This window comes from Eriocheir sinensis, chromosome 42, assembly GCF_024679095.1.
Source record: "Eriocheir sinensis breed Jianghai 21 chromosome 42, ASM2467909v1, whole genome shotgun sequence".
NCBI lineage: Eukaryota > Metazoa > Arthropoda > Malacostraca > Decapoda > Varunidae > Eriocheir > Eriocheir sinensis.
Genome location: NC_066550.1, coordinates 4,916,712 through 4,930,000, shown reverse-complemented (window position 1 = coordinate 4,930,000; position 13,289 = coordinate 4,916,712).

Here is a 13,289-nt window from a genome sequence, read left to right as displayed (position 1 = left end):
ACTGCAAGCTCCACCCACACTCAAATCTCCTGCGTATGAGAGTGTTCCAGCACTAATTCTCACAACACAGAATTGCCAATTGAGTGGGTTCTTCACTAAATTTGGTGGAAAATCATATCAGCCCAGCGCGGCAAATCTATGGACGAGTAACTGGTGGATGTTCTTGCCCAATATAGCGGCATTTTTGCATAGTTTCACCTATCACATGACTGATTCTTTGACCAAATAGTTGTTAATATTGCAGTTGGCAATACTCCCTTGCCATAATCTGAAGGAGAGATGTCCGCAGTTCCCTCAATATGGCTGATCATCCCGCACTCACCAACGTAAGTGTTAACATTCAACACTCCCTGAACGAGCATGTACGTTCGCAAGAGAGGCATACATAACCAACTCCTATATATCTGGACCTCCTCTTTCCTCTCGCGCACAATGATGCGTTTCACGTCATCAAGGGTAAATAAAAAGGTCCTGGCACATGATGACACAAAACGCATCATAAAAGTTTAAAAAATTGATTAAACATTAGGTTTTCATTGAAATTGCGTCAAATTTGGGAGCGTCATTTGTTAGGATAAGTTTCTTAATGGTAACATATGGCAGCCTTTTTAAGGAGCGTAGATGAGGAGTGATGAGGAGGACGGAGGAGTGGAGGGAGGAGGGGTCAGTCACCTCAAAAAAAATACAGTTTTCTTGGTGTAACTCGGAAACTAATAGGCGTATGAGGATTTTGAGGATACCATAAGAATTCTCACTAAATTCTGCTTTGAAACATATATTCAGCTAAATAAGTTGGCCCACAAAATTTCGAGCCAGCTAACTAGCTAGCTTGGGAAGAGTTGGTACTTAGGATTTATTGTCTACAATACACTATATGGTGACTTGAAACGAGTTCGTATTGTTCAGTTTCCTCTATTTTTATTTGCGCATGCTCTTGTACAAGTCTTTATGAAGCCATTGATACCAAATTTATTGGGGTACAATATATCTGTGAGGGTAAAATACGTCCGGGAATATAGAGTATCGCAGCAGCAAAAAAAGGCTCGTCAGGCCTGAGATTTTTTTTTTTTTTTTTTTTTTTTTTTTTTTTACAACAAAGGAGACAGCTCAAGGGCACTAAAAAAAGAAAACAGTAATAAAAAAAAAGCCCGCTACTCGCTGCTCCCAAAAAAGAATCAAAAGAGGTGGCCAAAAGAAAGGTCAGTTTCGGGAGGAGAGGTGTCCTGATACCCTCCTTTTGAAAGAGTTCAAGTCGTAGGCAGGAGGAAATATAGATGAAAGAAGATTGTTCCAAAGTGTACCAGCATGAGGGATGAAAGAGTGAAGATGCTGGTTAACTCTTGCATAAGGTGTTTGGACAGTATAGGGATGAGCATGAGTAGAAAGACATGTGCAGCGGGGCCGCGGGAGGGGGGGAGGCATGCAGTTAGCAAGTTCAGAAGAGCAGTCAGCATGGAAATATCGATAGAAGATAGAAAGAGAGGCAACATCGCGGCGGAATTTAAGAGGTAGAAGACTATCAGTAGGAGGGGGAGAGCTGATGAGACGAAGAGCCTTAGACTCCACTGTGTCCAGAAGAGCTGTGTGAGTGGAGCCTCCCCACACGTGAGATGCATACTTCATATGAGGGCGGACAAGGCCCCTGTATATGGATAGCAACTGCGCGGGGGAGAAGAACTGGCTGAGATGATACAGAACGCCCAACCTCGAGGAAGCTGATTTAGCGAGAGAGGAGATATGAAGTTTCTAGTTGAGATTTTGAGTTAAGGATAGACCGAGGATGTTTAGTGTTGAAGACGGTGACAGCTGAGTGTTGTCGAAGAATAGGGGATATGTGTTTAGAAGATTGTGTCGAGTTGATAGGTGGAGAAATTGAGTTTTTGAGGCATTGAAGGACACAAGGTTCCTTCTGCCCCAATCGGAAATGATAGCAAGGTCTGAGGTTAAGCGTCTGCAGCCTCCAGTGTGGAGTCGTGTACTTCCTGTTGAGAGGGTCTTTTATTGAAAGAAGTTGAATAATGCAGAGTGGAGTTGTCGGCTTATGAGTGGACAGGACAGTTTGTTATGGAAAGAAGATCATTGATGAATAACAGGAAGAGAGTGGGTGATAGGACAGAGCCCTGTGGAACGCCACTGTTGATAGGTTTAGGGGAAGAGCAGTGACCGTCTACCACCGCAGAGATAGAATAGCCGGAAAGGAAACTGGAGATAAAAGAACAGAGAGAGGGATAGAATGCGAAAGAGGGCAGTTTAGAAAGCAAAGACTGGTGCCAGACTCTATCGAAGGCTTTCGATATGTCTAGCGCAACAGAGAAAGTTTCACCGAAACGGCTAAGAGAGGATGACCAAGAGTCAGTTAAGAGAGCAAGAAGATCGCCAGTAGAACGTCCCTTGCGGAATCCATACTGGCGATCAGATAGAAGATTAGAAGTGGAAAGGTGCTTTTGAATCTTCTGGTTAAGGATTGATTCAAAAGCTTTAGATAGACAGGAAGGTAAATTTATAGGGCGGTAGTTTGAGGGATTGGAATGGTCACCCTTCTTAGGCACAGGCTGTACAAAGGCATACTTCCAGCAGGAAGGAAAAATAGATGTTGATAGGCAGAGACGAAAGAGTTTGACCAGGCAGGGTGTCAGCACAGAAGCACAGTTTTTAAGGACAATAGGAGGCACTCCATCAGGTCCATAAGCCTTCTGAGAGTTGAGGCCAGAGAGGGCATAGAAAACATCATTTGGAAGAATCTTAATAACAGGCATAAAGGAGTCAGAGGGGGGATGAGTAGGAGGAATATGCCTAGAATTGTCCAGGGTGGAGTTCTTACAGAAAGTTTGAGTGAAGAGTTCAGCTTTAGAGACAGATGAGACGGCAGTGCTGCCGTCAGGGTTAAGGAGAGGAGGGAAAGAGGAAGAAGTGAAATTGGAGGAGATATTTTTGGCTAGATGCCAGAAGTCACGGGAAGAATTAGAAGAAGCAAGGTGTTGACATTTTCTATTAATAAAAGAAGTTTTGGTAAGTCGGAGAATAGATTTGGCACGATTCCGGGCTGAAATGTAAAGATTAAAGTTAGCGGGAGTTTGAAGGCTCTGGAACCTTTTGTGAGCTGCCTCTATCTTTGATAGCACGAGAACAAGCGTGATTAAACCAAGGCTTTTTAGCATGAAGAGTAGAGAAAGTATGTGGAATGTATGCCTCCATTCCAGATACAGTCACCTCTGTGATGCGCTGAGCACACACAGAGGGGTCTCTCTCCTGGAAGCAGTAATCATTCCACGGGAAATCGGAAAAGTACATCCTCAGGTTGTCCCACCGAGTTGAAGCAAAATGCCAGAAGCATCACCTCTTGGGTGGGTCCAGAGGATGTACAGGAGCGATAGGACAGGATACAGAAATAAGGTTATGATCGGAGGAGCCCAACGGAGAGAACAGTTTGACAGAGTAAGCGGAAGGATTAGAGGTAAGGAAGAGGTCTAGAATGTTGGGCCTGTCTCCAAGACGGTGGGGAATACGAGTAGGGTGCTGAACCAACTGCTCTAGGTCGTTGAGGAGAGCAAAGTTGTAGGCTTGTTCACCAGGCTGGTCAGTGAAAGAGGATGAAAGCCAAAGCTGGTGGTGAACATTGAAATCTCCCAAGATGGAGATTTCAGCAAAGGGAGAGTGAGTCAAGATGTGCTCCACTTTAGAGTTCAAATAGTCAAAGAATTTTACATAGTTAGTAGAGTTAGGCGAGAGATAAACAGCACAGATGTATTTAGTAATAGAATGACAATGAAGTCTTAGCCAGATGGTGGAAAATTCAGAAGAGTCAAGGTTGTGGGCACGAGAGCAAGTGATGTCACAGGCACGTAGGCGCAACATCCAGCTTTAGATTGAAATTTAGGATAGAGATAGTAGGAGGGAACAGAGTAGAGGTTGCTGTCAGTAGCCTCAGAAACCTGTGTTTCGGTGAGGAAGAGAAGGTGAGGTTTAGAGGAGGAGAGATGGTGTTCCACAGAATGAAAATTAGAACGAAGACTGCGTATGGTGAGTGGAACAGAAACTTACTGGAAACTTTCGGTGCGTGAGAGGGTTAACTGTGACTAAATTAACGCGTGTTGTCCTTGATGAGTGACAAAATGATAAATAGTGTTGGTTCATCAAATCATATGGACAAGATTGGCAGATTATGGGAGGTGAAAAACAGTCTCAAGAAAGGGGGGGTCGTTCAAGAAGGTTATCGCCAGATGATGCCTTAGGGTTGCAAACTTGCCACCCTTTCCTTAAAATACGGAACGCCATTTGTTCGGTATTTTCCTGTCTGAATGGTTAAGTAGATAAAACTCAGTACTCTAAAAATGAGGTAAGCGCATTTTTCGGTGAACCATAAAACCAGTCCATAAAATTATGTTTGTCAAGGGTCATTCTGAAATACATGTAAAATGTGTGTCGTAACGTCTCTCCCCCCTTCCTCTTGCCTTCACCAGCAGCGGGCAGCGGCTGTCAGTCATGGCAGGGTTGCCCTCCGTTCCTTAAAATATGGATTCGTTCTGTATTGGAGGAAGGGATATTGCATTCCTTATTTGTTTTTGACCAAGGTGGCGGCCCTAACTGAGACTACTCTCAGTATTGTCTATTTTGAGCAATCTCGTCTTGCTGCGAACAAAGGGAACCCACGCTCACGTCTTCAACTTGTACAAAGAGACACGCCAGTCCTCGTTGAAAGACAGACTTCATCGGCCAGGCTGACGTAAACCAATAGTCAGTCTATTGGCATCCTCCCCTACCCTTCATGAGCCATCACCCGGCAAGGGTTTGTGGTCCCTCCTTGAAGGTATGTACGTGCTTGACCCAGACGGCTTTCATATAGCCCGTGTCCCCACCCAGGGGGTGGCGACAAAAAAAAAAAATTAATAAATAAAAATAAATAAATAAATAAATAAATAAATAAATAGATAGATAAATAAAAATAAATAAATAAAAGCACTTGTAAACCGAGGTCTGACTATATTCCCTTTCAAGGGCATACTATATATTATTAAAATTATTTTGTCATAAATAGTAGTATTGAAGTTTAAGAGGACTGCAAATTTGCCTTCAAAAATGTCCTTTACATAAGTGTATACAACAACTGTTCTGAAGCCAGAGGTTATAACGTTTAAAGCAATAGGTGCTAGTTTTAAATTCAGGTTTAAAGAGCTTCCTGGGACCCATCTGTGTTTTCACATTTCATGGCATTGGATTTCTCTGTGCTCTTTTGCCTCAGAGGTTTGCACTCACATTCCTTTGCTATTTTTACATTTGTTTTGATCCTTTAGCTGTTTCCTCAGGTTTTACCAAAATGCATGGAGGTTAGTAGAAGGTAAATGTTACAACACAAGTAATCCTTCTTCACATTTTATTTCTCCCTTAGTTCTAATGTCATGTCCCGGGATTTGACTTCCTCTTTCCTACTATTCTTTTGGCCCCACACGTCCTCTGCGTGTATCGAAACACATGAGAAATTACATGAGAAATTAATCACAACAAGGAGAGGCTATATTTCCCGGCTGCCTGGGATTGAACCCGCGACCAGCATGACGGGCAAGCCACTCCTTACTAAGTCGGCCAAAGAGGTATCCCACTGGCTAAGTGGGTTATGGGAGGCTCATTCATCAGGCACTACACTAACATTGTGGGGGTCACTGTTCTAGCCATTCCATAAACACTTTGCTATGCTATACAGGTATTTCTACTAAGTGCTCTTTGGAGGATCCTTCAGAACATCAAGTTTTACTGGAGTGCTGAGTTCTTTGCAACTGACCATAGGCTTGATGTTGCAACACTCAAGCTTCATGGCAGAATACTGTGTTCCATCATGAGAGGCTGAAAAATTTGGTTTGTGCTTGTGAATATGCAGTGGCAGTCTCTGATCAGTTCATTGTGCCCAGCACCCTTGAAGATCCTGTAGAAATGTGGGATACCTGCTAACGTGAAAGTCTTTAAGCTGCAAAGGAGTGTATCGGAGAGCATCTGAGATCTGGGAGTGGTTTTGCCCCTGGGGCCTGAGATACTAGAGAATGTTGATGAGTGTCAGTCTGCCATGCTTGCTGGCAATCAGGACCAATGTAGGGGCCTTTTGCATAGGACTAGAACTCTCCTGTGGAGAGACAAGGAGAGGTGTGTCAGGAATCTCGCTGAAGAAGTCATATAAATTCGAATGACCTCCGACCTGCTTACCTAGCCCTGAAGAATCTCTGCTCCAAGCTTCTCTCACAAGTGTGTGCTCTCCCAGCTGATGGCTGCTTTGTGTCAGACATGGATGGGCAGAGAGCTCATTGGGCTGAGTACTTTGAGCACTTGTACACGGCAGACCCTCCAACTGGGCAGCTTCCCTCTGCTGAGTTGCTGGTGGCGGATGCTGATCCACCCATCAATGAAAGCCCATCACCCTCTCTGACAAAGCCAGAAAGGCTGTGACAGAGTTGAGGAGTAGAAAGGCAGCTGGTATCTGTAACTTCAGTGTGGAGCTGTTCAGAGCTGGAGGTGAGGCTGTGATCCGTGGGTTGCATGTGGTCCTGGCTGTTGTATGGCAATCTGGTACTATTTCTCTTGACTGGCAGAGGGGGTTGGTCATTCCTATCTGGAAAGGGAGAGGGGACTGCCAAGACTGCATGGCTTTTACAAGTGTTAGTCCTTAGCTGATGCTCGAATGCGACAAGTGAAAGTGATAAAGAATGTGGCAGGTACAGTCGTAGAGAAAAGTGAAGACGCAGATTTCAGTAACTTTCGTTCACAGGCACTAGAGAGTTTTCCCTTTTAATTTGATTCACAAGCAATAAATTTGTAAAATACCTGGTAAAACACTTGCTTATAAATAAAAGAAAGTAACAGTACTTTGTTGGGGGTGAAAATGTCCAATTAATGCTAAAACAATTATCATGTCATTAATTTGACTTTGCTTTCTGGCATCTACAAATGGCTGATCTTTCCACTATTTATATTACTATAATGTCCAACTCTTTTAATCAAACCGTACCATAAAATCAATAATCAACGTTAATACTTGCACATGATTTTAACACGTACGATAAAATGATACTACAGTCGTCCCTCAAATAGTACGGTTTCCAATACAGGTAACTCTCGATTTACACGAGTTTGGTTTACGCATTTTTGAAATAACGCGGGGTCCAAAATCCCAAAAAATGTTTGATTTACACTTTTTTCACTTAAACGCGATATTTTATGGAGTGGCCACCAGATGTCTCATGCAACTGGACTCACACGGCGCCGCGGCCACACAGCTGAGCTCAGTTCTTCCTGTGCGCCACTTAAACAACAATACAGTACCCACGCTGCCACGCTACTCAACAATAGGGGTGGGCAGGTACCGGTACCAGTACCGATACTAACGGTACCAGCTATACGGTACGGTAGCGGTACCAGACTGCTCGGTACTGGTACCAAACTGCTCGGTACCGGTACCAATACTAGCCAGTCACTCATGGTGTCCCTCATTTCTTCCACACACGAGTGAGGCTGAGTGCCTGAGTGGATATCTCAGTGATATGGATATTCTCTCTCTCTCTCTCTCTCTCTCTCTCTCTCTCTCTCTCTCTCTCTCTCTCCACTGAATGAAGTGAATATTTATTTTTCGATAGAAACCTACCTCTTGTTTGATTTACATTGTTTTTGATTTACGCGACCTCTTCAAGGACACAATACTCGCGTAAATCGAGAGTTACCTGTAGTATGGTTGTGGTTTTATACGGATTGCCAAAGAAGATTTTTTTAGAATTTTTAAATTTCCCGCTCGTTGCACCAAGTAGCCATGGCGTGAGTGGCAACACTGTTCTACCAGACTGCCACCCATGTGCATCTCCTCAAGCCATGTGTGTGCACAACATCAGGAACACTTGTTTTGCCAGATTGAAACCTATTCGCTTTCACTAAGTCCGTGTATGTGCATAACCTGAGCTGCGCTTCTCCATTACCACATAACATGAACATGGGACCCAAGAGACAAGCCAAAACACTTGCTGAAAGCACCCCAAAACATTTGAAAAAAAGTATTCACCTTGCAGAATAATTCAGATTTAGGAGAAGGTACGTTTTGGCATGAGTTCAGTAGCTGTAGGGAGAGCATACCACATGAATCCGGGTTCCGCCTGGCTCAGCTTCTAGTCGCCGGCCAAAGTTGTCAGTTACGCATTTTCTCCTGAATTGTTGGCAACGGAGCCATCCTGGCAGCGTTCCCTGATTGATTGATAGTTTATTGTTGCAAGGGTCTGCGAGCGAGCCTTATCATACACTCACACTCTCTTTTACTCTCTATCACAGTTTCTGTTGCTCTCTAAATCATACTTGAAAAAAGATGCAAAACGGTAATTGTGGAGATTGTCTCGCGCCTACAAAAACGACATTACGCTTCCATATTTTTACGCGGACACGAGTGAACCCGCACCCGAATGGTGGTTCACGGGGACGAGCCGCCATGCTTCATCCTCCTCACTGACCCGCCACGTAGGCCTCAGCGAACCAGGGCCAAGCTGACGTCTCCACCGCCTGGCTGCCTCAGAGTCAGTCCACCCAGTGCCTCTGAGCTGGCCACACCCCGTAGCTGACCTCTTCACGCACGGCTCTGCAGTTCCCGGGGCCCATTGGATTACGCTGAGCGCCCTGAGGAACGCAAGGACGCCAGCACAGCGAGCCCCGCGAGCAGATGGGGACGGTACTCGGCGCCCCTGACGGAGTATCAAGGCGCTGAGAAGGCGGGGACTCGACGAGTGTGTCTGGGCGTGTCGGCTATTGTGGGGGAGCCAATAAACCAGCTACCAGAAAACGTGTTTCTCTCAGCCCTAGATCTGTTCCGTACCCATCCCGCCATTCCTACATGCTCTCCTCCCATGTCTCCCTCCGTGGTTCCCTGCCGGGAGACGGCAGGTCGACGCAAGCCCCAGGATTTCGACGGGCGGGTCTCTCTAGAGGCTTACCTCGCTCAGTTCGAGCTAATGGCAGAGGCTTAAGGCTGGAATCCATGGGAGAAGGCTGTGCAGCTCGCATCGAGCCTGAAGGGTCCCGCCGTGGAGGTCCTGAGCCAGCTTACACCTGCCCAACGCTCTTCGTACTCCAGCATCGTGGCGGTACTAGAGCGATGGTATGGCCACCAACACCAAGCGGAGGTGTTCCGGGCAAGGTTCCGGGCCAGGGTTCGTGTCCGGGACGAGAAGCTGCAGCAGCTAGCCCAGGACTTGGAGAACTTGGCCAGAAAGGCCTATCCGGCGGCCACAGAAGACCTCCTCGCAATTTTGTTGTGAGACCAGTTTGTGGACGCACTGAACGACCAACAACTGCAGGTATACGTGAAACAAGCTCACGTCGGCGACCTTCAGGAAGCGTTAGCTCAGGCCCTGGAGTTCGAGTCATTCGTCCAGTTAAGCCCCGTGAAGCCCAGGTTCGACCAAGTGAGGAAGGATTTTCGAGCACAGAGGGGACATGTGAGGTCTCGAGGGGAGGGGACCATCACGTGAAGCTTCCCCAGAGAGTGCTGGGATTGTCGTCGTGTGGGGCACATGTGGAGGAACTGCCCTACTGCCAATCGCTCGTCTTCTAGTGAGCGACAGAGCACTGGTGCAGGCCAGGGTGTCTGCCGGGGGTGTAGCCAGTCGGCACAACCTGCCAGCTCTAGCCGGCGGGCTGGAAATGAGGATGATTTGGCGTCACCGGGAAATGGAGGACGGCTGGGCAGCGGGGGCCGGCGCCAGCCATCCCCATCCAGGCCCCAGTCTTTCTAAGATGCTGTACCACAGCTGCCCGCAGCGTACAGGTCGAGGGAGCCGTGAACGGGGTACCCCGTCGGCTCACGGTAGACACCGGGGCGGAGCAAACGTTCGTCCGGCCGGACGTGATGGCGGCACCAAATCCTCCTGTGGCAGTACAGCACCTGTGTGGCGTTACCGGCCACTGTGCCGAGCTGCGAGGACCGGTGGAGGCCCAGATCACCATCGGAGAAGAGGTGGAGCGACTGCCCGTGTACGTGGCATATATTGAGGACTCCTGTCTTTTGGGCCTGGACTACCTCAAAAAGAGTCAGGCACGGGATGACTTTGGACACATGACCATGCGGATCAGGAACGTCGTGGTGCCCCTGCTCGAGTCGAGTAGCCCTGCCCAAGTGGTAGCGGCCAGAGCAGTAAGCGTCCCCCCGAGGTCGGAGACACGCGTAAGATGTAGACTGAGCCAGAGGATGGCGAGTGGGGACGCCCTAGTGGAGCCACCGCTTGCCGAACAGCTGCAGGGCGGTCTGGTGGTTGGCAGGACCTTGGTTCAGTGGGATAAGGACGAGGTTACGGTGTTGGTGGCTAACCCTTCGGATAGTGAGCATCATATCCAGGCAGGAACAACACTGGGAACGTGCAAGGAGGTGGAACGGGCGCGGGAGACTGCGGACGACAGGTCAGTGGCGAGGGCTGCTGGCGGTGGCGTGCCCGAGCACCTCCAGGAGCTACTGGGGAGGGGCTCTGAATGTCTGAGTCTGAGGCAAGCAAACCAGCTGAGGAAACTGCTCATCTCTTATGCTGACGTATTCTCGACAGGATACAAAGACTTGGGACGGTCCGACCTATCCAAACATTGCATCGATACAGGTAACAGTCGCCCGATCAAGCACCCCCCGCGGAGAATCGCCCATGCCCGTCGCGCAGAGATGGAGAAGGTGGTAGGTGAACTCATCGAACAGGGAGTAGTGGAGTGCTCTCGCAGCCCGTGGTCGTCGGCGGTGGTGAGGAAGAAAGACGGTACGACAAAATGCTGTGTGGACTACCGTGCACTTAACGATGTCACGGTCAAGGTCTCCTACCCCCTGCCTCAGATTGACGACACCCTGGACGCGCTAGTCGGAGCCAGGTGGTTTTCTACCCTGGACCTGAAGTCAGGATACCACCAGATAGAGGTAGCCGAGGAAGACAAGGCTAAGACGGCGTTCTCCACCGGGCAGGACCTGTGGCAGTTTAAGGTGATGTCATTTGGCCTCTGCAACGCCCCTGCAACCTTCGAGCGACTGATGGAAAGGGTGCAAGATGGGTTCCAGTGGAAGACCGCCCTAGTCTATTTGGACGATGTGATTGTGTACGGGACCACGTTCGAGGAAGAGTTGGAGCGGTTGGAAGCAGTGTTCCTGCGGTTCAGGGCGGCTAACCTAAAGCTCAGCCCTAAGAAGTGCCTGCTTTTCCAGCGGGAGGTACCGTTTTTGGGGCACATTGTTGGCCAGGGTGGAGTCAGGCCGGACCCTCAGAAGGTAGCAGCTGTGAGGGAGTGGCCGGTGCCAAGGACAGTGAAGGAAGTATGGAGCTTTCTGGGACTCTGCGCCTACTACAGGCACTTTGTGCAGGGCTTTGCTACCATTGCCACTCCCCTGCATCAGCTAACGCAAGAAGGGGCGGTGTTCCGCTGGGACTTGGAGTGTCAAACAGCCTTCGAACGACTAAAGGAGGCCTTGATAGGCTCCCCTGTGCTACCGTACCCAGATCCTCGCCTCCCTTACCTGTTGGACTGCGATGCTAGCGCTGAGGGGATTGGTGCTGTGCTCTTCCAGGAGAAGAATGGACAAAAGCAGGGGGTGGTGTACTACAGCCAGAAGTTTAGCGCGCCTGAGCGCAACTACTGCGTCACAAGGAAGGAGCTGCTGGCTGTGGTTAGAAGCCTGGACCACTTTCACTCTTACCTCTATGGTGCCCCATTCACCGTGAGAATGGACCATGCAGCCCTACGGTGGCTGAAAGCACTGAGGAACCCGGAGGACCAGCTGGCACGTTGGCTCGGAAAGTTGGAGCAGCACAACTACCACGTGGTGCACCACCCGGGTAAGGCACACACCAACGCTGACAGCCTCAGCCGGCACTCGTGTGGACCAGACTGCAGTCACTGTAGTGGTAAGGAGCCAGTGGAATGCCGACGGACAGTGGTGTCCATGGACTCGTCCAACAGTGAAGACGGATGGCAGGAGGTCCAGCGGAAAGATCCGAACATCGGCCCCATCGTGAGGATGCTTGAGTCAGGCGCGGCCAGACCACCACGGGGGGAGGTAGCAGCACTGAGCCCCACCGCGAAGCACTACTGGGAGCAGTGGGACACCCTCGCCCTGGGCGGGGGAGTGATGCTTAAGCGATGGTTGATGCCAGACGGGCGAATATGGTTTTGGCAGACTGTTGTTCAGAAGGTCATGCGGCTGAGGCTGATGCGGGAAGCCCACGACAACATCACCAGTGGACACTTGGGCTTGAAGAAGACGCTCGGCAGACTGCGGCAGCGATTTTACTGGGCAGAGTTGCGCCAGGACGTGGAGGAGTGGTGCCGGGCTTGCGACACCTGCAGTGCCAAGAAGGGTCCCGGATGTAGAAGCAGGGCCTCTCTGCAGCTGTATCAGGTGGGGGCTCCCATGGAGCGGGTGGCAGTTGACATCGTTGGACCACTCCCGACAACAGCTGCAGGCAACCGTTTTATCTGTGTTGCCATGGACACTTCATGAAGTGGCCTGAAGCGTACGCCCTGCCCAACCACGAAGCCACCACCATCGCCGAAGTGCTGGTCGAGCAGTTCTTCTCGAGATTCGGCGTTCCAGGAGAGCTCCATTCCGACCAGGGCCGCAAGTTTGAGGCAGGAGTATTTCAAGAGTGCTGCAAGCTTCTGGGCTCAAGGAAGACTAGGACTACACCCAGGGCCGGCCCAAGCCTCCATGGGGCCCTAAGCGAAATTGTATTTGGGGGCCCCGTAAGTAAATAAACAGGTAGACAATGTTCTTACTGTAAATGTATCATGTTTAATTTGGTTTAAAAAAAATTACCCAGCCTTGACAATGTGGAACAATAAATTGTAATGCAAGATCAATAAAAACAAATAACACTTCCAAATTTCAACTTTATTAGCTCACAAAAATAATTATAAATTCAATTGTACAAAGACATAAAGAATAAAATAAAATAATGAATAAATACCACACAAATATTTAATGATATAAATGAACAGAGCTACTGTACTGTACCTAAAACAAAGTAACACAAATGGTTTATTTCACCCAGTCTTAAAACCTATGCTTCCTGGCTTTTCTAGAGGCAAAGTAATTTATGACATCTGAATAAGAAATCTGATGGCTAACTTTGCTGTTGATACTTATCACTGCCAGTCCACTAAGCCTTTCTTGTGCCATGGAAGATCTCAAGTAATTCTTTATCAAACTTTTAAAAAAAAGTCGTAATATTCAGTATTATATACACCTGTAGAAAACATAAAAGCTTAGGAAGAAGTTAGAGTTGGGATTGGAGTTAGGTTAGGAGTTA